The sequence below is a fragment of the Chironomus tepperi genome, unplaced genomic scaffold (genome assembly GCF_022539635.2).
Source record: "Chironomus tepperi strain 1889 unplaced genomic scaffold, CSIRO-AGI_Ctep_v1 contig_261, whole genome shotgun sequence".
Classification (NCBI taxonomy): domain Eukaryota; kingdom Metazoa; phylum Arthropoda; class Insecta; order Diptera; family Chironomidae; genus Chironomus; species Chironomus tepperi.
In genome coordinates this window covers 75203-89433 of record NW_027226383.1, presented here as the reverse complement: position 1 = coordinate 89433, position 14231 = coordinate 75203, and positions in this window count along the sequence as shown.

The window sequence follows — 14231 nt, the reverse complement described above, 5'->3', positions numbered from 1 at the left end:
TTGATACATTGTATGCGCCTTATCCACAATCTCCCCTCGAAATTCCATCGTTTTTTTTTAATTAGGGTCGCAAATAGCAACAAATTAAACAGAGACACACAAGAGGGATATTTGAGTACTGTAAATGCTCATGCATTGTGTTTATATGTCTACATCAAAAGGTTAAAATATTACGTTCGAATATTCTGATGATCAGTAAAGCATGAAAAAGATCATTTAACAAACAATCGAAGCATCGAGTCGTGAATTTAAAAAATAAAATAAAACTCGATCAAGGCACTTCCGTTGCTAGATTTATTGCTATTGAAATGAAAAAAAACTCTGTAATTTATAGATCGAATTTAAATGCTACAAAAATGTTTTTTTTTTCTAATATTCGTGATAAAAAATTTTTCTGCTTCTTTTCTGTTATTAGAATTTCTTTTTCGAAATGAATTTCTGCTTTAATTAATTGAAATTAAATCGCCCCAGCAATGCCGTCTCACAACTTTTACTTTTATTAAGTGATTTTTATAAAGAGATTTTATACTTTTCTCATTAAAATCCAGAGCTACCTGAAAAATTTATTTAATGCATGATTTGACAAGGGATGGTAATGTTGGGTCAATTTTTTCAGTAACGCTCAGCTTTTGAGATGAGCTCGATTCTCTAATTCAGCTCGATTCACTAGTTCAGCTCGATTCACTAGTAACTTTTGAGTTACGCTTAACATTTGTGTTGCGCTCAACTTTTGAATTCTGCTCAACTTTTGGCATTTGAGTAACGCTCAACTTTTGAATTCCGTACAACTTTTGCGTTACGTTCAACTTTTTAATTACGCTCAATTATTGAGTAACGGTCAACATTTGAGTTACGCTCAACTTTTGAGTTACGCTCAACTTTTGAGTTACGCTCAACTTTTGAGTTACGCTCAACTTTTGAGTTACGCTCAACTTTTAAGCTACCACTAAAATCATGATTAGAACCCAACCTAGTTACTCCACAAAGTATCCATCACTTGAACATTTTTCCTTCTCATTCACTTTGCTCATTTGAAATATCAAGTGATTATCATTTCTCATTTTTTTTTCTCATTTCTTATTTTTTCTGCCTTAACTCTTCATGTATATCCACAATGCTCTCGTATATAAAACGACTACTTTTAATGCACTTTTATTATTGTATACTTACTTTAATGCTGAAATGTGACGATGAAATTGCCGAGATTTATCGCAATGAGGAAAAAAAAATAAGCAGAATTAAATGCAATATTTTCAACTTTATTTTTCACTTCATCCAACTTACATCTTATTCTCATATCAATTGAATGTCATGTGTAGTGAGCCAGTGTGTGCACACATTGGTTGCTGATCGACTTGGGATGAAAAAGTAAAGAAAATTGCTTAAAACACCTACTGACGAATGACGGTAAATTACATTAAATCGCACTGCACAAAATGTTTCAATCGTTGAAAATTAATCTTGCTGGTTGAGGATAGAAGCGTGTTGGATTGAAGTTAGCGCGGATTTTATGGAAAGTTTATCAGCAATGTTGAGTCGAGTTAGAATAAATTTTAGAACTTTAATTAAATTTATGGACATTTTTGCATTTTTCTATTACTTTTTTGGATCAAAATGTGCAATTTTCAATGACTTTTCCTTAATTCAACCTCAAGTCAATCCCAACTCCCCAACTCTTATCATAAAATTCCATTCCAATTATCCCCCATATACCACCACGACTACCACTTCCTCCATCATCATCAATGAAAGATTTTTAATGTCTGATGAAATATCATAGATGATTTGTTGAGCATTAAAGTCACATGAGTGAGCTATACACCATGATGGTGTGTCTTATATGTTTATTGTGTAAATTGTTGAATTTATGTGTCGTATAATATATCATATTAATAATGTTAAGATTGCTAATAGATTATATCCATCGCTTATTTGACTTTAATTTTTTTTAAAAGCGATAGTTTTGTAGAGATTAGTTTTGGCAGAGTTGGAATTTTGGGGATTTTGGATTGTAATTTTTGAAGAGAATTTTTGAACAGATTAGGATACCTTAATCAACAATTGTCATCAACAGGCCTGTCAGGAACTAGATTTTGAGACTTGAGGTTCTTAAATTTTGAAATTGCAAATAGGAATCGAACTTTCGTTCCTACAAAATCAAGCTTCATTTTGCCACAAATCGTCTATCTTAAGAATACCAAAAACATTAACAGAATCTCTAATTAAACTGTAAATCTACTCCAAATCCTACACATTACCTTATCATAGATCCAAATTTATTTAAGTGCATCCATTAAGACCACCAACTCTTCATCCACCACTTCCAACCAATTGCAGTTTATTAAGGAAGGTAAGCGCAATTTTATTTCATTTTAATCTCTTCTTATTAATCATCATGCATCATCATTAGAGGAAGTTGGTAGGTGGGTGGAAATTACTATTTTTTTCTCATTCTCGCAGCTATTGTCACATAATAATAGTAATAGTCATGAAGATTATATTGTTTTATACGGTTACTTAATGCAATTATTCTTCTAGCAATTGCAGAATTTCTTTTATGTCTGCTTTTTTCAAAAAGAAATTAATGGAAAGTCTTCAATTACAGAAATTAAGGTTTTTTATTTTTCAATTAAATTTAAATTGCTTCAAGACATTTTTTTTCGTTGGTTGTGTCAATAAATTCAGTAGCTTTCAATATGCATGTTCGTTAATTGAAATCCTAGCCAATTATAAACAATTTTTTCTTTATTTTTGTGGGTGTTAAATTACTTATAATAATACCTGTTGACGCACATAATGACATATTGTGACTAAAATATTAATTGATTTGAATGTTGAAAATATGAAAATATTTATTTATGACTACTGTAATTGGATGCAGTTTCTATATTCTTAATATGCTATTAATTTTTAAATAATTAACTAAATGGTTATAATTGGGTGCTATTTCTTGTTAATTTTATTGTTTTAACATTATTGATGTAATTATTTTATTATTTAAAAAGCTTTAAAACTATTAAAATTTAACATACTTCACTGATCATTATGCACAGTAATTAGGTATTTATTACTATTGGAGGTCAAACCTTCAATTTGCTTGAGAAATTACGGTTAAATAGGACATATACTTAGAAAGAAGAATGCCAGTGAAAATGTCATTGCTTAGACAGAATCACAAGTTTGTTACATGACCCTTGGTTGAATTCTGCAAGAGGAACCATGACCAAGAGCTTCAAAAGCTACTTGACGCAGTACAATGATTTAAGAAGGTCTGTCCAACATGCAGACAGAGAATTTACACAAACAAAGTGACCTAGCCAGCAACCGAGTCGGATAGAAAGCCATTTGTTGTTACCAAAGCTCTACATGGTTACAGTAAGTAAGAAAGGGGTCAAACCTATCCTTTTGGACATAAAAAACATTATTTGAATAACATTCTTAGCAAGGAGAAGAAATAGAACTAAGAATAGCCTTGGATAACTCATGCACTCAAGGATGTAGTCTAATTGACAGTTCTTGCTTTAATAAGGTTTGAAAATTGAACAATTTTTGCAATTTTAGATGAATGCCTAAGTCTTGAGTAATCCCCAACTAAATCTATCCACAACATTAACCATCCAAATTTTCACAGAGTTAACCTTAATAATTCAATCATATATTATGATTTAAAGATATTATGAAAGCTTAAATATGATGAAATTGATTAACAAAGTAACATTCAACTGGATTATCTACATATCAAAGCGCCTCACCTCTTCGAACTTACAATGTTGTAGTTTTATTTTTTTGTTCAAAAATATGATCTATGATATAGCTTTCTATCGTTTGCAAATTATGAAATATCACTGATTTCTGGGATTATGTAAAGTAGGTATCCCATGTTAGACTAATCAGGCACGCCAAAAAAAATGGTATATCTACACTTTAGGGTGGGCCAATATATTAATTTTCATATGTACCAAAATCACTCCAAAATCACTTAATATAACGTTTAATCGTAGTTTTAGTAGTTTTTAGGTAAGTTTTAACAATTTTGGCGAGTTTTGGGTCAAAAAATTTGATTTTAAAATTTCAATATTTTTTGTCGTTTTGGGCTAAATATTTTGAGCATATTACAAATAATAAAAATTTCAGTTTATGGATCTATTAATTTTTAAATAAAATGAAAACTGATCTGGCCAGATAAACCTAAACCAGATCAGTATTCACGGACTTTTGTAAAAGGGATCAGTATTACCCTATGCTGGATCAGTATTCACGGACATTTTGTAAAAGGGATCATTATTACCCTATGCTGGATCAGTATTACCCTATGCTGGATCATTATTACGGACATTTTGTAAAAGGGATCATTATTACCCTATGCTGGATCAGTATTACCCTATGCTGGATCATTATTACGGACATTTTGTAAAAGGGATCATTATTACCCTATGCTGGATCAGTAATTACGGACATTTTGTAAAAGGGATCATTATTTCCCTATGCTGGATCAGTATTACCCTATGCTGGATCAGTATTACGGACATTTTGTAAAAGGGATCATTATTACCCTATGCTGGATCAGTATTACCCTATGCTGGATCAGTATTACGGACATTTTGTAAAAGGGATCATTATTACCCTATGCTGGATCAGTAATTACGGACATTTTGTAAAAAATGATCATTGTTATCAATTATGTTACAAAAAATATTAAAACCATACCAAAAATAAGGAAAAAAGTTTAAATTAAAATTAAATTTTTTGACTCAAAACTACCCAAAACTGTTAAAACTTACCTAAAAACTACTAAAACTACGATTAAACGTTATATTAAGTGTTTTTGGAGTGATTTTGGTACATATGAAAATTAATATATTGGCCCACCCTAAAGTGTAGTTTAGCCAAAAAAATTACCTATGATTAAAAATTTTGATGAAAAAAGTTGAGTTTATTAAAAAAGTTGTTTTAATAAATTTAATCATTTAATAACAAATTAACTCAAGACACACTTTAACTAATAATGTGGCAAAAATCACACCTTTTAACACTTATAAAATTACTTAATATTCTGTCGGTACTGTGAAATTGATGTCTCTGATTGATTTCTCGACTAATTTAAATGCACATATCATAAATCTCTCAAAAAATTCCAGACAATCCTAGAGAAAGCATTTAAAGATATTTATACCAACTACTAAAGTTTAATAGCTGCAATGTCGTTATCAAGTTTCAGTCATTAAAAATCGCAATTAGTTACATAGTAATACAAAGAAATTTCTCGCATAAAGTCTACAATTTTTTCCATCTTAATATTATTCTATCGTGTAACTTACTGCTATAATTATTTGATTATGAAATGTTCAGCTTGTAAATCTGATTTTGATTCTATTTAATGAGCATATTTTTCACAACAAAAACACGTGGTGTTAAAAAGTTCATTTTTATGCTTCATGATCTACTATTATTCAATTATTAAAGCAACATGATTTTACTTCTTATCCTGATCTTGCAGCTTAAAGTCATGTAAGCAGATAAAGGATCAGTAAGCAATAATTCTATTGTGTTCGTGATTTAACATCGATTAAGCAAATTCAGAACATAAAAAACAATCTCAATTAAAAAAGTTATTTTTTTTAAATCTTATTTGAATAATAAATAAAAAAGCTATAAGCATAAAGTAATTATTCACAATTTTATATTTAGTTTTCTAATGTACAGGGCTTTTAATGACACGAGGTAATAAAAAGAGTCGAGAGTCTGCTTTGAAAAGAAATCGAGCAAATTGAAGGCTACATTAATTAAAATAAAGACGATGATTTTACATTAATACATTAAATTTATTTACTATTTTGAACTTAACATGTAACTTATTTTATTTTACAATAGCTGTGAGCATTTAGAGAGGTTGATATTGAAATTAAAGCTGAAGCGCATATTAATAGATTTGGTGAAGGATGCAATAAAAGATTTAACGGACTTTATGATTTTAAATTGAATAATTCTCATAAAGATTCGAAAATGAACTTCAAAATGGCATGCAAAATTAAATTGATGCAAAAATACAGAAGCAGTGCAATAGAAGCAAAGGAATTGAGGCAGAGAAATCGATGAGACAAGCAAAAGCATAAAAATTGATGCAAAAATGGCAAAGAAAATAAAATGAAGCAAAAACATTTGAAGCAGAGCAACTAAAATTAAGAAACTGAAGAAGAAAAATCGAGGCAAAAAGCTGAAGCATCAAATTGGATGCAAATATCATGAAGAAGAGCAAGTGAAGCAAAAATGATTGAACCATAGCAATTGAAGCTAAGAAAGTGAAGCAGAGAGCTCGATGCGAAAAGCTGAAGCTTGAAAATTGATGCAAAAATGCTGAAGAAGAAGAAATGAAGCAAAAATTATTGAAACAGCAAAATTGAAGCAAAAAAATCTAAAGCAAATTGAACGAACCACAAAACTCTAAAACTAAAACTCCAAATAAACATTTAAAGCGGAAATCAAAACAAAAATATAAAATCTTCAAATATAAATTAAATAAATCTACAATAGTCATCAATCTAAACTGAATCAGTCGACTCATTCTTCTCACAAAAACTGCAATTTAAAGACGTAAAAAAAGCTTAAATGACTTAGATTCATGTAAAATGATACAATAACATTTTTACAGCACTTCATCAATATTGAACTTAAAGAATAGGAAAATCTCGACTCGTAAAGTGCTTTTTAAAAGTCATGAGAGCCCTTGACTTTTTTTTGGCAAAAGACTATATATTTTTAAAAGGCACTTGAAATTGAATTCAAAATGACATGCATTAGTTCCACTTTTTCCAATCGATACATGTGGTATTGAAATATGAAATAAAAATAAGATATTTCAATATTCATTCATAGATGAAAAATTCATGCAATTTTTAAAGTTCATTTTAAAGATATTTTCATAATATATGATGACTGTATTCAGCATGAAATATGAATAGTAAAATTTCTACAGGAAAAAAAAATAAAAAACCAATGCGAATTGAACCTCACGATTTGAGTTGTTCAGTTGTCTGTAAGCCAAATGCATTATTATTTCATTGAACATTAATGTTTCATCACTTTGATCGCTTTCATATGATTATTCAATCAGTCAGTCTCCTGCCGCTATGCTAAATAATTTTAATACCTATCTCATAAGACCTAATCATATAGATGTGAGTCTATTACGATCAATATTCCAAATGATAATTACAAACTCCTTGCTATTATTGCTACTGCTTTTAATACATCCCATGAGGCATAAGAATATGTAAAAATATTCAAGTTTACCTCCGTCCATGAATCCATAAAGTCAATGAATTCATTAAAATAAAATTAAATACAAGAAGTTCACCTAAAATTCTATTCCAAACCCTCAACTTATTTCCTTCTGCAGAAAATAGCTCGCGAGAAAAAATAAAAAATATGAAAAATGTTGTAAGTGATTAACTATAAATGGCTACACATGTAAGCTCATTCGATATGAATTGTCGTCATTAAGAAAAATTTAAATATTTCACATGAACAAAACAAAAAAAAAAAAATATGGAAATAAATTCAATAAGTATGCAAAAATGTTGCAACAATCGTATTATATCAATGAAAGCTGTAAAAAGGATTAACTGTTAACAAGTCTCAAGTTCTACTTCACATTTATATTTTTTTTTATTTTTTCGTCTGTTTGTAAATGAACAAATGAATCACATTATTTACGATGGTATTCAATTGCGCTTAAGATATATGCATGATAAAATACTTTAATTAATATTTTTCGTTTTGCTTGTCCTTGCTGGGATTTTGTCTGAATTTGTGAGCATATTGATCGATTTTGTGATGGATCCTCACTTAATATAGAACAATTTTTAAAGTAATTTCCTAAAACATCCCAAAAAAGCCTCCAAATTCCACACAAGGGACCCTCACCATCAAAAGCCTTTTATTTCAAGCGCAACAAAATTGAAAATTCCTTATTTTTTCTCTTTAATAAAAAGGCGCAAAATCCATTAGTGAGAATACATAATTATTGAAATGTCTGTTATTAAATGGGTGAAACTGCTTGCTTGATATATTTTTCCTCATTCATCAATTTCTAATGCATGTGTATGGAATTGTAATTGCATTAATTGAAATTGTTTGAATAGAATCATCTATCTCAATTTTTAATTCCTTTTCTTTAACGTTTTTTTTTTGCCTCCACGTGAATAACATAAATAAATTTATTTTCAATTAACCTAAACGTCATATATTGAATGAGTGTCATTGCCGAGATTGGAAGGATTTGAGGGGGATTTTGGAGGCGCATAAAATTAGTTTTTAATTTTTTTTTTGCATTTTTGAGGTAGAAATCTAGCTTTTTTGCATCCTAATGGCCATCGTTTGAGTTATTCTAACGATTGAGGCAATCATCTGGCTCCTTTGCATCTCCTAGGCCATAATTAGAAATATTTCGCATCTGTGTGCATCTTTGTGTCAGGTCATATTTAAGATTTGTTGCATCTCTGAGGCTATAGTTAGAGTTGTATGCATCTTTGAAGCAATAATTTGGCTGATTTGCATCTTTAAAGCAATATTTTGCCTCTTTTGCATCACTAAGACATTGCCTTGGCTTCTTTGCATTAATAAGGCAACGATTTAGCTTCTTTGCATCTCTGAGGCAATAAACTAGCATGTTTGCATCTCTCAAACATGAAATCCTTCTTCTAGACCCCAAAATGTCACTTTATTCCTAATCTTTACTGTTTTCTGTATGCAAATAAGTCAAATCAAAGCAACACTAAACCTAAAAGAAACAGCAAGACGAAAAAAAATCTAATAAAGGCTTTAATTCATGTTTAATAATTTGTCATGAAAAAATAGCGAGCAGAAAAGCCACAACAACAACAAAAAAATCATGAATCATCAATATTTTTTTTTTTTTTCATTTCAAATCGACAAATTATTTATTAGAAAAAGCATAAAAATGTCATCGAAATTTATGTGCATAATATGGCACTGTAGTGCAAATATTATCTGTCATTGTCTAACATGCTAAATTGCATAATAATATAATAGCATATAGCAGCATTTGCAATGGTTATTGGTGTTAATATTTTCGCGCGCATGCACATTGTGCCTGTGCCATTTTACAAATGTTTAACATAATTTTCCTACAAGAGCCATTAAAATTGTTATTTGAGTTGTTATTTATGGCAATTATACATGTAAATTTAAATTTATGTGAAAAAGGATTCCCTTTATAACTTTCTTGTTCTCTTTTTTTATGCATTTCTTTTATTTTTTTTCTTTTCTTTGGCTTTAAAGCCATTTAAATAATCGATATATAATTGAGCAGCGAGCATCCAATGAATATTTACATTTCGACACTCGCCGTTGAGCATAGAAAGTGGCTCGCTTCAATTTAACTATCAGATTTCACAGTTAAAGACTGAGGTGGAATGGATTGAGGGACGGGAATGAATGACAAAGTTGCTATTTGCATGAATCAATTTTTAGGAACATAAAATCGAAAAACTCAGTCAATTAAGGAGTAAAAATCCGAAACCAGCAACATTTTAAGCTTAATCCCCCAAAACAAAATCCACAGCCAGACAATCTTTCACTCACACAATAATGAGCACAGATAGGAGATAGCATGTCTCCGCACCATTCATTCATGAATGAATAAGGTTTTAAAAGCCTAAACGTGCAATATGTGCGTAAATTACATTGAGGTTAAATTCTTTTCGTTCTTTTTTAGCACACAATCTGCATGCCTTCATTTGGATTACTCACTTTTTGACCTCGTATATATGAAATAAGAAAATAACCAGCCGTGGCATTCTAGGTATCATTTTTATTTTATTTTGTGAAGGCAATATGTGGAATTATTCTATGTTGTAGGTTTGAGTGTTGTATGAACATTCAATTAGCATATTAATGGATTGAAAATATATGTAATAAAAGCTTGCAGGATATCAGATAGTGCAATAAGTTTTTTTTACATATTTATAGGGAAGTAAGCGGCCTTTTTTGTGTATTTGAAGTTGAGTTATGGGCTGTACTTAATTAGATTAATAACTTGTTGGCATTTGTAATTAGTTATAGTTTAACTTTGTAATTTGTACTTTGAAGTAGTAAAAAAAATTCTTTAAGTATGTTTATGCTATTCTGATTTTGTGTAAATTGATTTATTGCTTATTAATATTTGATTGATGGATTTTGAGTTTGATTACAGTGATAAAAATATGATTTATGATAGGTTAGGCTTCTAGATATCTGGACTAGTTGGATTTGTGATAAATAGCTAATCATCAAACTTCAATTATCGTTTAGAATTTTTTACAATATTTTACTTTTTGGGATATAGTTTTGGATTACTTAGGCAATTTACATACCATTTAAGCTAGTGGTTCTCAACTTTCTTAGCAGATTACACAACAAACAATACTTAATCGATTCAAAAACTGACATCAGTCAAGCGTGACTTTGACTTTAACTTGCAGCCGGATTAAATAAACAAATCATGACAACCTAGAACCGGATTTTCGCTTGGTTAACAGATGTGTGGTATTCGGGATGATGACCTTTTAATGTTTCGTATGTTTAGGACATCGATAAGCCATTTTGTGACACATTTGAGGTTGTACCGCAACATTGTACTATGACCAACACTAAAAGACGGCGTTAGATGCTGTCTGGACTTTGAAAATCTGAACAATTGCTCTAATTTAGTCCAACCTAGACTTCCCTACATTCTGAAATATCAAACTTGAACTTAACACCCGGAAAAGCCATTAAAAAGAATTTTTACAAAGTAACTGAATTTTTCAGAAAAATTACACGACAATTTAATGGTTTTTCATAAATTCCCAGTAACATCCTCCACACGGTTGACATCTCACGAACAACTCAAACTCAAGAGAACAAAAAACCTGTTTAAAAATACAATATTTATACATTCATCCCTATATAATTTTCAAAATGTGTGATAAAAATTTTATTTTACGATTTTTATAATACTTTATATTATCTTACGAGATAAAATGAGTTGATCTTTTTCGTATAAAAAATATGTGTTCATAAAGAATGCACTAAAGTGGTGTCAAAAGACTATTATCCGCAACACTTTGTGATATTGGTGGCATACTGAATTCTCATGAACGTCAATGCAATTAAAGATTTTTTTTTTATTTTATTTTAAACTTCCTCCTTATCTTTATGGACGGGTGATTCTGGTTAAGAAGAAAAAATTGGAAATAAAATGTTTAACAAAAGTCTTTCTAGGTTGAATTAGAGTTGGTAATTTAGTCAATGAGTTGATGGTTTTATAGCTGATAGGACTGTCATTTTGGTGACGATTTGATTTATGTGAATTGATGTCAAATGGTGGTTTAGTGTCGGATAAGCTTTGGAGTTTATGGATTTTTTTAGAAAATGTTTTAAAAATTTGATAAAATTCCTTTCAATTTCACATAAATCAAATCTATCCAAATATAGAAAATACTCCAAAAAACAGCACATTTGTCACCATGCATCCAACCCTGGATCAATAATATCTACTCTTAGAACAATTACCACAAAGCCGCAAATTCCAATAATTCTTAAACAATAAAAATAATAGTTATATTGCAAAAGAATAAAAAATCATCTTATTAATTGACATTCTAGCTTGACGATATAAAAATTACATTTTAAAGAGATTCTTAATTTAAAAAACCTCAACGGATAGCTTGCGCGAGAATTTTTTCTTATGGAATATTGCAATAAGTGTACATAATAATTAATGTACCATTGACGACATGGCGTTAATATTGGCATTTATTGACTTCACTCCATCAGATTGTTTATCTTTATGTAGTCATGGTGTGATGTTTGATAGTGTGAGACGACGTATGTGCAAGAAATGTGGATTTAAATTGGTACAGATTGTCCATTTAGTTGAAAATTCTGGAATTTATTTGAAAATTATGCAATTCTTGAGATATTTTGGAACGAGGTTGTTGATAGAGACAAAGTAGCACTTGATATTGGTCATTGGCAAAGGACAGCCAGCTAAAGAACCAGTTTCAGATGCCAGCTGAGAGGGACCATGACTCAGAGTTCATCTATACGGCTAGCGAAGCAATTTACTAAGCAATAACTCTCAAGAAGTAGGAATCAGACTTCTGTTATGTAAGAAGCACATCTTCGTAACATCACACCCCAATTATGCGCTTCCAATCACTAAAACCAACAACTTCTCTTACTCCCTTCTTCTTATTTTTCTACATTTCTTATATTGTCACCCAGTATGAAAGTAAGTAACGTTGGATATTCGATGAATGTCATAAAATGAAGTTTTTATTGCGCAATGTCAAAAGGTCATTATTTGCAGTAGTAACAGAAACAATAAAAATAATAATGGCAGCAAGTTTGGTCAGCTGAATGAATGAATGAGTTGTGTACTTTTTGGAAATATTTTTAAAAAGAGGAATTTATCATGAAACTTGATAATGACATGCATCAACGACATCAATATTTGGACATGCATCGAAAAATCTTGATTGCAGCAACTTTCTTTCAGACATTTCCAATCTTAATAATTAATTCGTTAATTTTCAAATTAATTTCAACAATTTTTAATCATCATAAAAATTCATTGAATTATTTTGAGCTTTGATGGTCGTAAAAAAGAAGATCAAATAACACAAAACAAGTCACAAAAGAACAAGAATCACAAATGCCGCAATTTTTATAGCTTTTTCAATAGAATCTAGTCATAAAACCGTCGGAAAATTTATTTCACGCGAGCATTAGAACAAAAAATAAATCGAATTTGATTATTTTTCGTTTTAGATTATGTAAGGTGTTGAGTTGGGTGACTTGATATGTAACAATATGAATAAATTACAATTTGACTGTCCGGGAAGTTAAAAATTAAATTTTTTGAAATTTGAAATTTGATTTTTCTGACTAATTCTCAAAATCTGCGCTGTCACTCAAACTGAAATCTAGTCACTCAAACTTCATATTTTACATTTCTTATCACAAACGACGCTATATTTTGTAAGTCTTTAATGACAAAATTTTTGTTTAAAGACGATATCGGAAATGATTTATGTATTCATAAATTAAAATGACTTTTATTTATTGTCTTTTAAGATATGAGACATGAAGACACCACGAAAATTCGTCATCAAAAAAATAAACTTTATTATTCATTAAATAAATTGCAATAAAAATTCTTTTATTTTTGGAAGATAAAGCAGCGACACAAGCACGACTAGTGTCAAACTATCTCATGTACATGTGAATTCTGTATTATTCATTGTTGCTTGCTTTCTTGTTTATTTTAACTCTATTTTATCTCAAAATAATAAAAAAGTTGTGCTTTACTTTTTTAAAGTTTCCACGGAAGTGACATGGATTGACATGTTCAAAGCGAATGTGCCGAGAAGTAAACAGATATAAAATAAAATTGTAATATATACAAAAAAAAGAATCGAGCTTTGACGTGAAATTCAATAGAAATAGAAATTCCTGATATATGGAACTGAGAATGTTGAAATGATTTTGTCAGTGATTGTTGAAAGGTTGGCTGGAAAGGTCATTGGATATGGTTAATATTTTGTTGATATGGAATTTGTTTTGGGATTGTTTTAGGATTGGAGGCGTAGGGTGCATGTTGAGTCATGCAAAAATATTATTGACATTAATTAGTAGCTGTACACAAATGACATCTATGATTAATGGGGTTTCGATGTATAAATTGAGGTATTACCCTTAAAAAGATGCCGAAAGACAAAAATTTGCAACAGACACGGAATCGACTCAGATTTTGTAATGGAAAATCACTCAACTTCATAAAAAATTTAAGTCAATTTCGAGCTCTGATTTCCAAAATCAATAATCTGCTGACTTTCAGAATACATCAACAAAACTAGAGATACCACCTCAAAGACTGTTACCATGATTTTTGCATACCAATTTCCTATCCTATCAACAAGAACTTAAACCAATTTTCAAACCCAAAAATCCAACTCTATTCCTCTTCCCAACTCTAAACTGCCTCATAAAGTCAAGCAAACTTTCCTTCTAAATTCATTTTCATTCATCTCAGTTCACTTCTGTGTGACTTATCATTTTTCGTTCCGTCGTTTCTCTTTGAGCGCGCACACGTTTGAAATTTATTCCTGCTGTGCTTCTAAAATCGTATAAAAATTTATTTTACCTTTATAACTCACTCTCTTTGTTGATTTTGTTTTCGTTTCTCA